An 18,231-nucleotide genomic window follows, 5' to 3' on the forward strand; every position below is an offset into this window, starting at 1 on the left:
TTTATTACAAATTGGACACAGATTCCATACTCTGTAGATAATGTTGAAATGTGTTGTCAATATAGCAAAGACTATGGATTTTAAAGACACCGCCATATTGGGTGAAACACTTGGCGAGCTCTGCACAGCCATTGAAGCACTGTTGCTGGGCAGGAACCAGGATGAAAGTCTTTCTTATTAAATAAATTACAGGTTTTGAGGGTTTTTTTTTTAAATATAACCCTTAAATTTATTTCCTAAGCAAATGGTTTGATTTTTTTCAAAAGATACTGATGGAGCAGCATGAAGCAGCTCCTCCTAAGGTCACTACATTTAGACAGGACTCTTGTATGTTCCAGTGGATCTCAACAGTATATGTAGCAGCATAACTTGGGAGGGGTGTGATGGGGGAAGCAGCCCTGGGTGGCACCTTTGTGTGTGGAGGGGATAGGGAGGTTTGGATGGGATGGGACACAAAAGCAGTCAATGCTGCTGTAGCAGTGATTGACTTCACCACCACAATAGGTATGGCAGGAGTCAGTGCTGCTCTGGGTACCAGGCAGCTGCCCCAGGCTTGGAGCTGTGCTGCTGTACCTCTGGGTATATGCTCAACTGCTTTAGTTAAATAAAACCATTTAAATGTCTATTATTTTTGGTGGTAGTTGTCCTAATGGAAAAAATATCCCCCAAATATCCATGATTAGTCTAGTGAATTGGAGATAGTTCACCTCCCAGTGGTTTCACAAGTATCTGCTTCAGTTAGATTTAGTAAATAAAATACCCCAATCATAATTAAGTTTTCTGATGTAGTTGCAAAATTAATCTGAAAAATATCAAAAGAACTTATTTATAACATACAGTGTACTGTCTAAAAATGAAACCTACATCTAATTTGTGAATAATATGTATTGAGGTTATATCAAACAACAATAATGCACTTTTTGTGGAAAACAATAATTAAATTGAAGCCTTGTGATCAATGATTTAAATTGTGATTTAAATCATGAATTAAATCTATTTGATTGAAATCAAATCCACCCTGTTTCTGTCAGTTACTAAAGCTGTAAGTATAAAGTTCCTGGTTAGCCTTTCATGCCTACTGAAGTTTATACTTAGCTGTTTGTACCAGGATAAAGATAAACACTTCTGCAACATCTCTTAACTGAAAGCACTTTGTTTTGATAATGATACCTCTAATAATACCTTTTCCATAACAAGGACTAGTAGCTCCTTTTTAAGTCTTGAAATTTGGCAGGGTAATACTTCTTTCAGGGCTTGAAAGAAGTACAGATGTTCTCGACATCTGGAGACTTACCATATAAATATTGTTCTGAGGTTCCCAGAAGTTGCTTTATGAGGTACTCACACTGGTTCCAAAAAGATCTCTCAATGTGGACTTTTCATTTTGCTTTAGGTGTTTTATAGAATGCACCTGGGAATGATCTCAAAGGTTAATTGTACTGATGGTTGCAGTCTGGGTGTTTGCATTCTTCCTCCATGGTCCAACAGTTCCATTTAGGTGTTATCAGCTGCACCACTGTACTGATGGCAAGTGCTATGTTGAATTAGTCTCCAACTGGCACTTCCTCTTTGGGCATTTCAACCTTTGAGTCCTTTATATGTTTGATCTTGGTGGCCTAGTTCAACATGTGAATCTTTCAGAGTACCTAAAATAATCTGAGAAATGTCTCTTAAGAGCTGTCTGAACCTCAAAGAGCAGAATCCAAATATGGAGACTTTGTTATTTGTTGAGGAAGACGCACCTGATTTTGAAACAGAGGACAATCTAGTTCTTCAAGGAGACGGATGCAGTTAGTGCCACCTGATAGTTCAGACCCATCTTGTGTCCTTCCCATAATCTCTGAAAATGATCCGTCAGGATCTTTCAAAGAAAAGACTAGCTCCAAGATGCAAAGGGACAGAAAAGTTGCCAAGTCACTTGCCATAACTGTCTGGCAGCATATTCATTGCTCATGATTATTCACACAGCCTACAATGGAAATTGTATCTGCAAATCTTGTATGAAATTACATTTTGGCTTTTGTGGCTTTATTCCTCTGTGAATCCTCTTGTCTATCCTCTCTGTCATGCTAAGTTTCAGAAAGATTTCAGGAAAATATGCAAAGAAATGCATGAAGTATTGCCCTGTGGCCATCAGGTTCTCCTTAGAAAACAAAACTCAAGGACATGCAGGAGAAGATCCCTCATCATATTTTAAAGATGTTCATACATCATCTCCAATAATAATACAGTAGATATCTTTGTTTATACATGACATTAAGTATGTACTCAATATGTAAGCTGCCATGACTTTGGTAATTTTCAGGATCTTTTTGTTTTCTCAGTATCTTTTGGCTTGTTCTGTTAATTCATCTTTTTTGTCCTTAGATACAAAAACCATGGATATTATTATATAAAACTGAGAGAACATAGTAATATTTTAAAAGACTTCTTGAGGTTTTACAGGAGAAAAAATAAGCTTGCATTTCTCATTCATAGGGAACGAGCAGGTTTTAAAGAGCAGAGCATGTTCATGCATTGTGTAACTGTCATCTAAAAAAAAGATGCACTATTAAAAGGTCAATGAGTATCCTCCATGGGGGATTAGCATTTTCTTTTAAAAAAATATTACGCAGCACAAGTTAAAGATTTTGGAGGGTATTTATGGTGGAAAGTGTATTTGAATATATTGTACTATCTAACAAACCTTCAATTTCTTTGCTTTGCTAGAGTCAAGCACTTGCCTAATTTTTAATTCAATCAAATGTATCAATAGGCAGCACACATAATATTTAAAGATAAAAAACAAAATGTCTTGTACCTCTCTCCTAACCATTTTTCATACATTTTTATGTATAATGATAGACTTATGGAAAAACAGGGCTAGAAGGAACATTGGAAAGTCACCTAGTCCAGCCCATTGCTCAGGGATGCTCCTGCCTTGTCTAAACCATTCCAGACAAGCATTGGACTAAACTGTTCTTAAAAACTTCCAAAGATGGAGGTTCCACAACTGCTCTAGGTAGTCTGTACCAAAGCGTAGCCACCCAGATTTTTCCCCGTATCTTTTCTTTTCCAGTGAAATGCATCATTTAAATTCTTAATGCAGTGATCACCAGGTTCAGTAAATACAAAGAATGAGAAGAACAACGGGACTAGTACACATCTGCAGACCCTTGGTATGTCACTCACTAAGGTGGGTGGTTTGAAGGTAACCTGTAAGGTCATTAAGGCACTTAAAATGGGAACATTCACTCATTAAAAAGTGTCAACCCACTACATGTTCCCTCCAAATGTTTTAAAGTTATGCCAGTCATGTTGGGTTAAAAATGGCATTTAAGGGTCTGTTTTTTGGGAGCTGGCTTATAGGTATTAGATATATGCTTTATAGGGGGTCTAGTTAGGCAGAAGGGATTAATTGATTTGTAAGAGCCTGTGTTTCACACACGGAGTGCCATATAGCTCCTGGAAGAAGACTGGATGTCTAGCACAATAAGGCCAACAGATGGACACAGCCTGAGAATTGAGGGGGGCATGCCATAACACAAGATCACAGCCTTCAAGGCATACAGGTTGCCTAACACAACAAGGACACAAAACCTGGGAACTGAGGAAGTATACATAATATTGTTCCATAACACGAGATAAGTGACACCGGCTACAAGGCCCCGGAGCAGAGTGGGGGCTGAGTCCTAGTTTGAGGGGAACAGACCAAATTAGGAGAAGGCCTGGAAGGCTAAAGTGGATGTGTGACCACAGAGAGACAACCAACCAGAGATAGCGACAGATGAAGTGTCATCAGGAGTCATCAAGGGAGAAAGGAGAATACAAAAGCAGAGACTTGAGATTAACAAAGGGTCCCTCCCTGTTCCTCTCCATCCCTCCCTGTTACTTCTCGTCCCTCCTCTTCCTCCCTGTCCCTCCTGTCTTGCTCCCAGGAGGGGTCCCCATCCCTGTTCCCCCAGAAGGGTCCCGAAGGTCATTATGGACTAAGGGCATACCAGTAGCCTGTCTCATGCACCCCACTGGAGGGGGTCTGTGGGCCTCGGCATCCCACCTCCAGACTGCTCACACCTAAGGGAAAGAGCCTCAGAGTAGACCCTGCATGCTGACCAGATGTACTTTGACTCTGATGACAGCCCTAGGATTGGTGGAGAGAAAATTGTTTGATTGTTTGTATTGTTATTTTTCTGTTATCACTCTTTATCAATAAACTCGCCTATTATCAACTGGCAGGTGTTGTGGTTGGTTTGAGGGTTGTGCTTGCCCGGAACAAAGGTACAGGGGCTGGGTCCAAATCCAGGGCCAAAAACTCAGGGTAAAGTTCATCTTTGAACCATTTTATCCAGCTATTCCAGGATTTCGTTGGAATGCTTTGGGGAGATGAAATGCTCTACTTTCATTCTTCCAGCATCCCAGGATACACCATTCAACCCTTCTCATTCCTCTGCTCTGTGGACAAACTTTCAGCCCTCCTCAACTCTACTGCCCAGGGGTTGCGCTGGCCACAAATCAACACTTCTTCCCCTCCCTAGGGTTGCAACCCTGAGCACACTGACTACCAAGGTTCAGCCCATCAGTTTGCTGCTTGCTCGGAGCACCCAGAAGCATCACCTGTGCAGATGGCAGTGGCAATTAATCCTATTACTTCTGTAGTACTGGGTCTCAACTCTGCCCTCATGCAATATGCAGAGAGACCCCTGAGTGTCATCTCTGCCCTGGTGTGAGTACTAACTCCTCTCAGCCCCAACCCCAATTCAATGAAATGTGCAAGATTTTGGTCTTTTATTTTTTCAATTCTTTTTTTTTTTCACTCCTTTCTCTTTACTTCTCTTCACTTCTCTCCTCCTGTGGTTCGCTTCAAACAATCTTTTTTCAAGACTTTTCTCCTCCCAAGCCACAGGCCCTATGCTGGTTTCTCTGCCTCTGAGCTATGTGCCACCTCTGAGTCCTGGCTCCTGTCCATGTCCCTGCTCGCCAGGCCCTCTAGTGGCAAGTCACTCCTGTGCACCTTCAAAATGTTTTGAAAGTGCTGTAACTCCTAACTAGCTGCTCCCTAAGGGACTATCTCCCAATTCCCTCAGCGTCCTGTTAGGGAACACCTATAAATGATAATTCATATAACTTTTTTTTGAACTGTGGTACCCTAGCTTAAACACAGTCGTGAGGCTTAATCACTGCTGAATGGAACAGAAGATTCACTTCTCTTCACTTGCAAGCAACACTTGTATTAATACATCCATTATGATATTGTTTTTTTTGCAACAGTACAAGTGCCCACCAAGTGTTTTTCTGTAGCCAAGTCAGTCAGTCTGTAGTTTGTATTTGTGCATTTGATTGTTCCATTTTTAAGCACAGGACTTTGTACTTGCTCTTATTGATTTCAGTTTAATCATTTTGGGGCATTTTCCAAGTTTAAGGTCATTCTGAATCCTAATTGTAGCCTCTGGCTACTACTTGAGAGCCCTCCGTCATTGCAAAGCACAAGATACTAGGGGTCTGAGCAGTAAGCACCACACTCCTATTTCAGATTCACTGCTCTGGGGGTGACCACTTGGCTGGGAATTTCCTGTGGTAGTGGATCTGGCACCACTGTCCCAACCAGCTGTGTTGCGGATAGCCTACTTTTTGCAGTCCACAGAGGCTGTGCAGAGGAAATTTGTGGGTAGATATGATACTGAGAGAAGGCAGTTAGGATGAGACCACGCTAATACAAACGGCAGTTCCTATCAAGCCAGGCAATGCTTTTTATGTGATCTCAGGCACTGAGGGTGGTCTCTGAGAATCCAGGAGGCTCACCCATAGGCTGGCAGGCAAGAGTGAAGACATAACTCTCTTTCTGTTTCCTTATTTAAATAGATGTCCTGTCTCATACAAAATAACAGAGTGACTTTAAACAGTATACATCAAAATAAATATTCTGTTTGAGAACTGGTATGTGATTGTTTCCCAACAAGAACTTTCTTACCTAAACAGAGTTCAGATATATGCTAAAAGCTTAAGTCATTGTGCAATAGGTCAGGGACTGTCTACCCCTAAATATGATGTTTTTCTAACTTTTTACTTGACTCAAATTGAACTGGGAGTCAGGATTTCTGGTTTCTACTCCTAGTTTTCATGCTGATTTGTGGAATGATTTTTTTTCCGTGAGTCCAAGGTACTTCATGAATCATCAACTCATAGCAATTTTATAGGAAACTGAATCCCATCATTCCTCATTCCTTTCCTAAAGTGATCAAACTCCATCTGAAAAAGATGCAGCTTTCTTTTCTGTGTTTTCAGTACTGTGATTGGAAGACTTTTAGCATATCCTACTGCTCTGATCATTAGAAAAACTCTTCTTATTCCCTATCTAAATTTAATCATGGTTTGTTTTTTCCTTGTTGTTCTTTGGACAGCATTATAGTTTCACTTAGTTATTTTGTTGCTCTGGTATTTTTCATGAATTATGTGTTGTGACCAAGCATATTCCCCTTCTCTGCCTTCATTTTACTAGCCTGAACAAATTAATTTCTTTGAGTCTCTTCACCTACGGTGGGCTTTCCATTTCCCTGATAATTCTGCTGGTCTTTCTCTGCACTTTTTCCAGCTTAAATTCCTCTTTATTGAATGTAGGTGACCAGAATTTATGCAGTTTCCCAGATAAGGTCCTACCAGTGCCTTATAAAATTATACTGGATTCTCTCCTGGAAATACCTTTCCTGATACATGGTAGAATAACATTTGACTTTTTCTTATATAGCAATAAATTAAGATGGTTTCCAACTGATGAGTTCCCAGATTAGAGACAATATTTTTGTTAATCCCTAAACACATGTCCTCCCATTTTGTACTATTGAGTGTCATTTTATTTTTACTACTACAGTTCTCAAGGCATTCCATTCCTTCCTTTGTATCAACACTATCTCCAAACTCTGTCATTAGGAAGGATCATTAGCACGCTTCTACTTCTTTATGCCAAAATCATTAATTAAAATATTAAATTTATCCTTGAGTGGTAATTTCTGTCCAGCCTGACTGTTCCCCTTATATCAGTACTTTTTGTTGTTTCCCCTGTAGCTAGTTCCTTACTCAGTTTATTTTCTGCTAATCTCTAGCTTCTTTAGTTGAGCTAATAAATTTCCATGTGGCACTGAATCAAATGCTTTACTGAAGTCCAGATGATGAGATCAACTGCATTTCTTACATTGAGAAAAATCAGTTATCTTTTTACAAGACAGCCCAGACTCTTTGAAGGGTTAGGTTCCTACCTCCTGGAAAGATAAGTGTTTGCTAAGTATCTGGGGATGTACAGAGCTACAGCAAACATCTGTACAGGACCACTGAGGCATTTCAACTCTCTGTTGCAGTTTTTATTTCAAAGAGCACAACTTCTCTGATTGTAAGACCATTGATGAGCTCCAACTGAGTGGAGAAGCAGCACACTTTGAAGTAAACTACTGCAAACAGCTGAGTAGATGGTTCTTTGGCAGCCTGCTGTGAGTGAAGTAGATTGTGAACTACCTGGCGATGAATGATTTGGGTCCTACTGTATCAGGTTAGTCTGTCACAATCTACTTTTGGTAAATCCATGTTGCTTTTGATCTTCTTTGCTATTCACCTCCATACATTTAATTATTGTTTCCTTCCACTTCTTTCATTAAGCCTTCCCTAAAACTAAGGTTGTACTTATTGAACTATAGTTACCCAGTTTGCTTCCCCTCCTCAAATATAAGCCCTTTGTTTTTATTCATTTATACAAACTCCAACCCTAATACACATGCTATGTCTAATTTGCTAGGAGGCCTATGATTTCATAAACCATATTTTCCTAATTGTAGGTTTGAGATTATCTGACTGTTCTCATTTCAATACGATGAACAATTTGAATTTGCTCCCATCTCAGCTGCACTAACTTCCATTTCTGTCCTATAATTCCAATAGGTATATTGTCGTTGTTCTCCCTTCATTATCATTGCCATTACTGGAAACGGAGGGAAAGTAATAATTTCATTTTGGGGCCATACCAGATTATCCTTAACCTCTTTGCACAGTGGTTCAACTTATTCTTTCCATATTTTCTTAATTTTGTATTTCTAGTATCTGTAGATCCTATTTGTTTTAATATCCTTTGCAAAGTCTAACACAACTTGATTTTGGAAGTTCATGCTTTCTCAATTTTCACCCTTCCTGACCTCTAAGAAGAATGTTTTGTGCTGATCTGCACTTTTTCACATTCTTTTTAGCTCCCTGCTTGCTTTTAATCTTCTTTTTATGGCCCTTCCAGTTTGGTCTGCAGACCTTCCCTACATGTTTTTTTTTCCTTGCTGAGGAAATGTATTTCAGATAGGTTTTGCATTTTGATTTATAGAAATTCAAAACCTGTTCTTTATGCAAACCCTGGAAGTAGCTCTGTTGATTTTACAAACTAGTTGTCTTAGTTTATCAATTTTTTCATTTTTAAGATAAGAAATCTTAGTTACAAACCTACTTTTGTCTTTCTTTCATTTTATTTTACATTGAAAAACTGTTGATTGCTTTATCCATGTGTGTTTTCTATGGGCAGCTTTTCTAGAATGCCGTTACTATTTGCCAAAATCAAATGTAAAATTGCAAAAACTCCTGTTGGTTCAGTGACTATTTGCTGAAAAATGTGCCAGTTACAAATGATAAAATAGTTATGAATCTGAACAATAGAGAAAAGATTACAATACCTGACACAGAAAGAAAGTGATCTTTATTTATCTAACTTATTATGTTCTAAAATCTTAAAGTATCTAACTCATTATGTTCTTAAGTCTTTCTAACAGGTGGCCAATCTGAAAGGGACAACCTTTCCCAAGTTTTCAGAGACTAAGTCCTGAAGGAGCAAGGGTTTTATAATAACTGCATGTAGGATCCTCTGCTCAAACCAGACTTCAAGCAAGAGGAACCCAATCCAAGGGTAAAGCTACTCCATTTATTAGCTAGTTGATAATATGAAGCTCTTTTAACACTAATACAGTAAGTAGATCTCCTAATTTTATCATTTTGCATTTAAACTACTTGTAACCAGCTCAGACAGTTGCCTAAGACTGTATCATTTATCTATTCCCATCAATATGAGCACTTTCATTTTCCATGATGCTCATCCATTTCCCCACTGATGTTCTTTTATCTACTGCCATCCAAACAGCTCTCAATAAAATTATAATGGATCTGGTATAATATCTGTAAAGTTCTTCGTGAGCTGTGGATGAAAAGTGCTATAAATATGTGAAATCTGGTCCTTTCTTCCAAAACAACAGATGGCTAGCTAGCATTTTAAGCAAAGGAGCTCAATAAATGTGTGGAAATTGAGAAGGTATAGTTACTGCAAGTTCTTTCTGATTTTCTGTACATATGCTCTTAGTTTTAAGGTATTTGCCTAACAGGATTGTTAGTAATCTGTGCCTAAAGTATGAACAGTGGGTTTTATTATAAACTTATATTTATGATTGTGGTTTGAGTAGAGACAAAGAGGATATTAATGTCCTATTAATGTGAAGATTTGAATGTCCTGTTTGGTACAGTATTGCACTGGTATAACTAGGGTGGGGTGCCTGGGGCAACTGCTCCAGGTGCCAGCTGGGGGTATGGAGGGGCCCAAAAAAACTGGCTACTGGTGGCATGGTGGCAACCAGAAGTCAGTGCTGTGTCCTGGGTGCCTGGCTACATTGCTGCCTACCAGTCCCAGGTAGTATAATTATATTGGGAATTGTTATTTTTCCAACCATGCAATACTGCAGTGCAACATGCCACCCTCCTTACCATGGAATTTACAGTCAAAATTTAATACCCATTAGCTGGTTGATATTGCTAACTATTTTTGACCCAAGCTGCTAGATAAAATATAAGGTCTAAGTAATTCCTGATTAAGCTCAGGAGGAATAAAATAATCAGTTGCCATACTGACAGTACCAAACAACTTCCAGTCAGCATTTCTTGCTTTTGAGTTTCTGTGGGGCTCTCTCTCATTAATACTTTCATAAACTTTTCAACCCAGAGAATTCACATGCATTTGCCTTTTTTGGGGATGCAAAGCAGCTATCTTGAATGAAGGGCAGTATTTAGCCATATCAGCCTTAATTTACTCCACAACATTATTTTACTGGTTTTCTGTCATGGCTGCACAGGCTTGTTGGTTCCAAATGTCTGGAAGTGCTGTGCTAATATCCAGTCTCTCCAAAAACCAACTCTAAGTTCTCCAGTGACTTGCTTGCAAGAGGCTGAATGTAGTTTGTATTTTCCTGTCACTGTTTCAACAGGCTCTCTCCAGTAGATGTCACTAGTGCTACATGGTAGTTGCATATCTTTCAAATGACTAGTCTTTTAAAAAACAACATTTGTATAATATCATCTGATAGGATATTGGTAGAAAATTTCTGCTGGAAGGCTACCAAACCTTTTGAGTTATGTTTTACTTTCACTCCAGTTTCCAGCATAGAAGGCACCCTGTATTCTGCATTTAAAACAAAGAAATTTATCAACTTTTAAATAAGGGTTTGAGCTGTGTATAGCGAAGTACAGAATTTGAGTATGGGCTTGGAAAATAAAAAGTAAAATAAAAAAATAAAGGGTTTGCTGACATTTTATTTTTTACAGGGCAGTAATGCAGCTGCGGGATATTGGTAGGTGTTGTGATTGGCCACCATTGAAAGGATATGCATAGGTAAGTGTAATATAGTAATCTCTGGGATAATATGAGGGAAGTCAAGAAGGCCAGCATTTTAGGCAAAGCAGCTAAATGCATGGATAACTTAGGGGAAAAGCCTGTGTATTTTTAGTAGCTGTCCAATAGTGATGGACCCCAAGACTAGATCAGTTGGGACTCAACAGGTGAGGAATCAGTTGTTCAGAGACCCTGAGCCACACACAATTCTTTCTTTTCCCTTTGCAGCTTCTTGGAGACAGGATAGAAGTTTCTGAAGATCAGCTGTATCAGATTGTACCAAGAAGACTGTCAGGTTGTATAGGCAGAGGTTTCCCTTATTTATAGATGTGAGAGGGCAAACTACTAGAGCAACTAGCAGTACCACTCTCTGGCCTCAAACCTGCCTGAGACAGACTGAAGATACTGGCAGCTAAATGGTTTCACTGGAAACTTTCTTTGTTGTTGTATTCTTACACTGTGTATAAAAGGGACATTAAAAACCAGACTATTCTTTGCAAGATTAAGACTAAACTGATTAAAAAGATAGCTTTTGCTTTTAATAGGTTGGTTATATAAACACAGAACTGAATATTATTTCTGTTCTTTACATGCCCAGGTATAGCTGCAAAAGTGGGACTTTTGGAACTTATGCAGATTTTACATCCTGTTTTCACCTGTGCAGTCATACGTCCACATCTGAGCATGCTCAGAATGCCCCACAAATGTCCACATACGTTCTGTGGTGGAATAGGATTTCCTGGGCTGGTGTGTAAATTCATGTAAATCCCAGAAAGAAATTGAAGTAGTAAATGTAAGGAAATTCTTTCAGCTTAACAGTTTGCTGGTTAAAGCACCTGGGGGGTGGGAGACCCATGTTGCTGGCTCTCTTCAGCCACAGCAGGGCTTGAATTGGCACCTCCCTCTTTCTAGCACTGTGCCCAAACCATTAGGCCATGGTCTAGATGTGCACTTCCTTACTGAAAGTAGAGTAGCTTAAAGGCTATAGGGTTTTTTCCTTCTCAGGCTGAATCTGTTTATATCATATGGTTGAAGGCAGGAATTCTCCATGTAGGTCATTACCTCTCCTTACTTGCCCCCAAAGGTCACCAGTGCAAGACTTGCTCTGCCCTATGGAAACTATCAAATCCAATCTTGCCTTCACTACAGCCAGGGATGGTGTCTTGATGACTTCCCTCGGGTGATTCTTGCTTGGCTGATCCTGCTGTTAGGATTCTTTTTATCTCGGATTGTCTTTATTTCTAGCTTCAGGCCATTAGATTTTGCTGTGTCCTGTTTGACTATGCTGAATAATTCTTCCCTCTGTCTGACTGCTCCTGGTTTAGATTTATTAATTGAAAGGAAACCTTCCAAGATGGGCCAGCTACCTGAGGAGCTGTGCTGAACCTTGTGGCCAAGCAAGCAAATTGCAAAGAGCTGTATTTCAAACTTCCCCCTTGGCCATTGTCATTATCGGTGCTTTGCAGGCAGTTGAGACACCTAGCATCCAATTTAGCTTTCTTAATAGGTGAAAGCTGCTGAGTGGCCACAAAATGGTACTGAAAGCCATAGCTAGACCCAAGAGAGGAGAGGGGAAAGATTTAGAGTTGGCTGCATAAAATTAAGCCCAAGATGCCTCTCTCAAGTTTTGAGTCTCCTGTGCATTAAGGAATCCTGCATCTAAGGCCTTTAAGTATTTGAGTGATAAATTATTATATTATGGGAAACTACAGATCAACAGCATGTTTTGCCTAATTTACAACTATCTCAAGACTTCTGAGTTCAAAACTGGGCAGTGGACTCATTGATTTTTTCAGTTTTGCATTTATTCTAGGTTTATCATGATATGAATTTACTTCCTGGCGGAGTACTCACTTTTTTCTTGGTCTAAAATGTGAGCAAAGGTCCAAAGGCATTGCCTGTTCTTTAATGCTTTGGACATAATGCAAGAACTGGTTGCTTATGAGGTTTTCAGCCTATAAGCTGCCCACTGTCTGACTGGGAGTCGCATCGTTGGCGATACCTGATGGAAGAGTATCCTTGCCCTTTGTACCACCTTTACATCTGGTGCAAAACTGCCAAATCTTATAGATTTAGTCATTGGCAGATTCATTTCCTTGATAGTGGGGAATACCCATGTAGTTCAGAGCAGGAGCAGCTAGCTCTGTGTATAATGGATTTCCCACCATGAAAGTCTGTGTGGGTAGAACATTTCTGAGTAGAGCCCTTATTGCTGTGGACATCTATACATATCTTCAGTGAATCTTAACGATACTCCAAGTTACTCCAGTATTGGTAGTGGATCAGGAAATTGCAAATGTCATTTGAAAACCACCTTTGTTTTCTTCCACCCACTCCTTTGCAGAGTAACCATCACCAAAGTGAGAGATGAGTCCTTTCAAACATGGAAGACGTACAAAAAGCAGAAAGGGAAAAAAAAAGTTTGTTCAGCAAGAAGTTTTGTACTGGTGAAGAGAAAAGAATCCAAATTGTCTTTTCTTTGGACCATCACACAAAGTAAAAAGAAATATTGCAGGAACTGGAAGGAAAAGTTTACAAAGAATCAAAGCAGGGGGTGGAGGAAAGGTTTTCTTGGCCCTCAAAAGAAAGATGGATGGAAGAAACTGTTACTGAGACTAATAAAAGGCGTATTCTGTAGCAGGGTATTGAAAAGTTATAAGACGAATGCGGAATGGGATTGCTTTCTTCAGTATTAGCTTACTTGAACTGCATTCCTTCTAGATAAAAGGGAAACGCATCTATGTAAAAATAAAACTACAAGTATTATTTCACATTTTTAAAAAGCGTGTTGCAACTTACATTAAAATAGAGTTCAAAGACTATTTTTCCTCCCCACTTAAATCAATGAGATAATATTCCTTTCTCAACTGGCCAATACCTCTCAAGGTGACAAAGTCTGTCTATGTGATGCCATATGTGGCAAAGACCCAATATGTGAGAGACAAAGTTATTCATTAGAGAAGTATTTCTTTAGTATAAAGAACTTAGTCATTTCAGTTTTATTATTTTATACAGATGTAAATAAATATTAGCAACAGAACTGAGGGGATCCTGCATTTCTATGGAGTGTGCATGTTTTTGAGATTAAGGAATTTGTTACATGTTACTCCTGTGAGCTGTTTTGTGTTAGTACTAGCTTGAGTTTGCAGCAGTCTCACATTAAGGCCATCAGGGGCCTGGAAGACTGGAAAGTAAGAATCCCTACCCTCCTCTCTCATTCTGGGCTCCACCACTGCCCTTGGGGATCCCTCTGTACCCCCTGCCCCCGCCCCCCCGCTTGTAGCTGCCTGTGCTCTCTGTCCCCGGGAAGCAGCCAGGGGGGGATTATCTTGCCAGCCCCACCCCCACTGCTGCTGGGCTGATGCTGTCTTCTGGGCTGAGCTCGGGAGACAGCAGCAGTGTCAGTGAAATCCAGGCAGGCAGATTAACCCTTATGTGCCTGCTCCCCTGCAACAGACAGCCACAAGTAAGCAGGAGGGATGGGGTGGCACTGAATTAGGATTTGGAGGCCTCAGAGAGATTGGGTGTGGGGAAAGGAAGTGGGCCCAATCTGGGTCATCACGGAAGGGGCACAGGGGTGTTTACACTAAAGTGTAGCCTAGAGTGGCTACACTTTAGTGTAACACAAATCAGAGATAATCCTGCCTAAAGCACTGCAACTTTGACCTGCCTGATGAATGTTTAAAACTAGTTTTAAGTGTTACTGTGCAGACAGTCCAGGTGTTAAGAGCTCCAGGAGCTACCCAAAATTACCATGTAACTAGGACCTAAAATGACAGCCATCTCTTGAGTTTGCTCATTCTCACTGATGTTGGCTGCTTCCATGAAGCCTGCTCAGAGCTGCTTTGGAGCAGATGAAATGGAGGCATGGAACAACAGCTGGACTCCAGTGTAGTGCACTACTGGGATTGCGATAAGAAAACCATGTAAAAGGGCAAAAATCTTCTCCAATAAATATCAGAGACTCTGTGTTGTAAAGTAGGACACACAGGCCTGAATTCTGCAAACACTTAAACATGTGCTTATCTTCATGCATATGAGCAAGCTTATTTCAATCAATGGATCTATTCTCATGGATAGCCTTAAGCATAAGTGTTTGAAGGAACTGGGTTTAACTTGAATGCAAAAATGTGAACATTGCAGAAACTCAAAATAGCATTCAGGAGATAATTTTAAGTTTTCAAATTTGATGTTTTATGCATATAAATCCCCAATTGACACATAACCTGGAATAAATCTGTAATTTCCAGGCAGGTCTTTCAGATACTTCTAAGACTAATTTGGATGTGAATGAAACAGAGCTTCTAATTTTTATCCCATGTTGCAAAGTTGAAAACCTATAAAGTATATTTATCTAATCTGTTTAATCCTCTCTCCCATTCCTCCTCTTTCAGTGCAACGGATTGTACCAGAGCTGAGAAATAATATAATTAAAAGGTAGAATGTATATTTCAACTGTCCTAGATAAAAAAGTTTTATTCATTTTCTTTGGCCTTTTTTTTACCATGACAATAAGATGTTTTGGACAGTAAAATAGTATCCCTAAGGGAAGGGTGAGAACCCTATCACCTGTCACTTAAAAAAAAAAAAAATTAGCAGGAAAGAACACTTGAAAAACACACTGGAAAGAACAAACTTGAATTATATTTGATTGAATCGACATCATTTAATTGAAATGAATATAAGATCTCTGATGCTACAAAGTCAAAGCAAATGTCAATTAAAGAAGAAATTCTTCTAAGACCACTTTTTATTTAAATTCATTAAACCAACATCCTATTTTTCTTGCTGCTTGGTTGTCAGTTCTGACATGATGGTGAAGTTACCTGTCAAATAGACATTTAAACAGGAATTTACTTGCATAAAACAAAACCAATCAAAGTAAAAAGAAAAAAAAAGAAAAGAAAACCCAGTATACCTGGGCAAGGGACACAAGTTATACATAAATTGGTTCAAGTGATCAAAAAATTGGTTTAAATCTGTCACAGAACATAACTTCAGTGCACATAAACCAGTTTCAAAATGGCCGAAACTGGTTTAAGATAAACCTGGTTGAATGTAGTATCAGACTTAACTGATTTGGGTCAAACTGGTTTATGGAACTTCTGTCTCAGACCCCTTCCTGGTTTAAATTAAATCAGAGTCCCCCAGCATCCCAGCATGCTTTTCAGCCCTGGGCTAGGCTGTGCAGGGATGGGGGCATAGCCAGACACTGGCTGGCATGGCCCCTTAAGGTGAAGGGGCAGGGAAGGGGTTTATTCCCCCTCCCTCTTCTCTCCTTCTGGGGGACTGTAGCCAGGGTCTGCTTGGCTGGGCCGGAGCAGCTCCTGTGACGATCCCTACCTCCTGGCTTCTGTAGTAGCAGGGGCAGGGTTGTGACCAGAGCCAACCAGGTGGCCCCACTATCCACTGACCTCACCTGGGGCTGAGGCTGGGGCTGGGGCAGCGGGCTGAGTTGGGTTGGCCTGTCGGCACTGCTGAGGGCAGGTGCAGAGGGGCTGGCTTGGACTGGGCTACAGGGGGCAGGCCCTTCCCAGCTGGCTGTGGCTTGGGCTGGGGCTATGGGAGCGGTGCACCAGGACTGCTCCCAGCTCCCTGTGCCTGGGCTGGGCTGTCATGGGGCTGCAGCTGGCTAGGAAGGGCCCTGCCCCGGCAGCCCAGCCTGAGCTGACCCCTCCACACTTGTTCTTAGCAGTGCCCACAGCAAAGCCTTGGAAGAGGAGATTAGATAGTAGGCCTGGGATGTGGCCAGAGCCAGCCAGTATGGACCCGCTATCCACCCACTTCACCCATTGGCAAGGCATAGGGGATGCATGCGGATGCACATGTAGCCCCTGAGATTGGTGGCATCTGCCCAGTAGGGCAGAAAGCTGAGTGGACCCCAGATGGAGTCCCCGTGCCTGAGAGGGGAGACAGGGCCATTTAATCCCCTTTCCTGTCCCCATCTTTGCCTGAGGCTGCTGCCTGACGACCCCTGTTGCATGAGTGTGGGTGGAAAGCTGGGCAGACTCCAGCTGGGGTCCCCATGCTAGTGGGACAGAGGGGAGACAAGGAATTTAATCCCCCTCTCTACCCACCTTTACCTCAGGTGCTGCCCAGGCTGGTGTCTGGCCAGTCCCTCCCCCCACACCCCAAAGGACAACCTGGCAGGGGCTGCTTCCTCCCTCTTCCAGGCACACCCTGGCTGGGGTTCCTGAAGACCGTGGGGAGTTTAAACCCTTTCCCGCTCATACTTTGCAGCCTGCCAGGGCCTGATCACACCCCCAGGTCTGCTTCCCTCCAGCCTTGCTGCTGCTCCCAAAGAGAAGGGAGGGCTCACTTTCATGCCCCACAGCTTCTAGCCTGAACCACTGCATACCTGTATCTGCATTTCCTGAATCAAAAGTGAACGTCTATTTACTTGCAAAATGGTTCAAGCTATGCAGGTTAGATTAACCTGAAAAGATTGAATCAATTCAGGCTCAGGCTGTTTGAATGTCTGTACTTAGCCCTAAACATACATACAGGTTTAATTTGGAGCTTCCTAGTGTGTCCTGTCTTCTTTATTTCCATTCATTACATTTTAAGCACTTCCAGGGTCAGATTTCCTTTATTTAGAGTCCAACAGTGCCAGGAACATCTATGCAATCTTAGCAGTTTTCAGTAATATACATCATGGTAGGATCTAAGTGTTAAGTATATCCATTTTTAATAAACAATAATAGCAATTGCCCTAATGATCCATTTTTACAAGGACAGAGTACATGTATATTCAATCAGAGGAACCAACACATATATCTAATTATCTCTTTCCTCAGAGTCGCTGTTTTGTAGATATTTTTTCCTTCCGAGCAAAAATATAATCCCAATATTTTGCATTATTCTTCACAACACTCAGTTTTATTACTGAGCCAATTTTTGCTCATTATTTAAGAATCACTCTTTCCATTTTTTTATCCAAGGTAGCCAAATAACTTCTCAAATCAGGATTCATATATTCAAACACTCCCTGCCTCCCCAGTTTATAGTATTGTTATTTTAGGAATGGGGAAACTGAAGAAAAAACAGAAATTGTTTGAGCCTATTTTAGTTAATTTAAATGAGAACAGCCTCTTCTGTAAATTTTCCATCACACAAGAAGTCTGTGGTAAAGCCAGGAACATCATCTGAATCTTTTATTATTTGCGCCTGTGTCTTTTGACACTGAACTATATTTCCTTTCCTAATATTATTTATTTATTCACATCAAAATCCTGCTCATGATGCTATTCAGTGATAGTAAAATCTATCTGTGAATATGAGTGATGTGAATTATGGCAGACAAGGTTCTTTGGGTAAATCTGATATCTTTTATTAGACCAACACAAATAGGTGGAAGAAATTCTTCTTTGCAAGCTTTTGGGCATAAACACCCTTCATCAGGCTGACGAAGCATCTGCAGTTGGTCTGTGATCTTCCTGGATGGAATCAATAGCAAAAAAGTCAGAGGCTCGTATGCATGCAAGAAAAGCAGTCAGTGACAATGTAAATTAAGGAGTCAATGGGTGAGAGGCCGGTTGTGGGAGAAGTGGGGGGAAATGAATGTAGCTGGTAAATAGTGGAGA

The 18,231-nt window shown here is 40.6% G+C and overlaps 1 long non-coding RNA gene across 1 annotated transcript; it reads left to right on the forward strand.

Moving 5' to 3' along the window:
- The first annotated feature begins 7,287 nt into the window (after window positions 1-7,287).
- On the forward strand, window positions 7,288-13,909 carry LOC149869166 (uncharacterized). The gene is made up of 4 exons (XR_016441407.1): window positions 7,288-7,516; window positions 8,757-8,961; window positions 10,582-10,648; window positions 10,877-13,909. It is a non-coding gene; the product is annotated as an uncharacterized LOC149869166 (long non-coding RNA).
- Window positions 13,910-18,231: the final 4,322 nt, after the last annotated feature.

The sequence above is a fragment of the Crocodylus siamensis genome, chromosome 3 (genome assembly GCF_052110815.1).
Source record: "Crocodylus siamensis isolate JL-2025a chromosome 3, ASM5211081v1, whole genome shotgun sequence".
NCBI classification, from domain to species: domain Eukaryota; kingdom Metazoa; phylum Chordata; order Crocodylia; family Crocodylidae; genus Crocodylus; species Crocodylus siamensis.